The sequence below is a fragment of the Orycteropus afer genome, unplaced genomic scaffold (assembly GCF_000298275.1).
Source record: "Orycteropus afer afer isolate SDZICR_OR568_19922 unplaced genomic scaffold, OryAfe1.0 scaffold00105, whole genome shotgun sequence".
Taxonomy (NCBI): Eukaryota; Metazoa; Chordata; class Mammalia; order Tubulidentata; family Orycteropodidae; genus Orycteropus; species Orycteropus afer.
In genome coordinates, this window is record NW_006921692.1 from 4,331,877 (window position 1) to 4,333,164 (window position 1,288).

The following is a 1,288-nucleotide window of genomic DNA, read 5'->3' on the forward strand; positions in this document are numbered from 1 at the left end:
GCCAGCACCACAACTCAAAAGCATCAACTCTTCTTTGGTCTTCATTACTCATTGTCCAGCTCTCACATGCACACGAGGCAATTGGAAATATCAAGTCTTGTGTCCTTAGTCCTGAAGGTGCACCTTAGTCCTGAAGGACACATCCTTGCTCCTCAGCACTTTAAAGAGTTCCTTGGCAACTACACGTCATCTAATGTCCTGACTGCTGCTTCCATTGGCCTCGATTGTAGAACCAAACAATGTGAATTCTTTGACATCCTCAATCTTTTCTCCATTTATCATGATGCTGCTTATTGGTCCAGTTGTGAAGATTTTTGTCTTCTTTATATTGCAATGTAATCCATACTTCAGACTGTTTTCTTCAATCTTCATCAGGAAGTGTCTCTAGTCATCCTCACTTTCTGCAAGCAAAATTGTATCATCAGTGTATCTCAGGTTGTTAATGATTCTTCTTCCAATCTTGATGCTACATTTTTCTTCATATAGTCCAGCTTCTCAGATTATTTGCTCAGCATATAGATTGAATAAGTATGGGGAAAAAATACAACCCTGACACACTCCCTTCCTGATTTTAAACCACACAGTGTCCCCTTGTTCTGTTTGAATGACAGCTTCCTGGTCAAGGTACTTGTTCCTCATGAGTACAATCCAGTGTTCAGGAAGTCCTATTCTTCTCAATGTAATCCATAATTTGTCATGATCCACATAATCAAATGCCTTTGCATAGTCAATAAAGCACAAGGAAATATCTTTCTGTTTTTCTTTGCCTTGAGCCAAGATCCATCTGACAACAGCTATGATATCCCTTGTTCCACATCTTCTTCTGAATCCAGCTTGCACCTCAGGAAGTTCTCTGCCAATATACTTCTGCAACCGTTTTTGAATTATTTTCAATAAGATCTTGTTTGTGTGAGATATTAATGATATTATTTGATAATTTCCACATTCCATGGGATCACCTTTCTTTGGAATGGGCACAAATATGGATCTCTTCCAGTCAGTTGGCCAGGTAGCTGTCTTCCAAATCTCTTGGCATAACTGAGTGAGTGCCTTTAATGTGGCAATCATTTGTTGAAATATCTCAATGGGTATTCTGTCAATTCCTGGAGCCTTCTTCTTCACCAATTCCTCCATTGCAGCTTTGACTTCCCCCTTCAGTCCCATTGGTTCTAGATCATATGCCATCTCCTGAAATGGATGAAGATCAACCAGTTCTTTTTGGTACAGTGACTCTGTGTATTCTTTCCATCTTCTTTTGATGTTCCCTGCATCATTCAATATTTTGCCC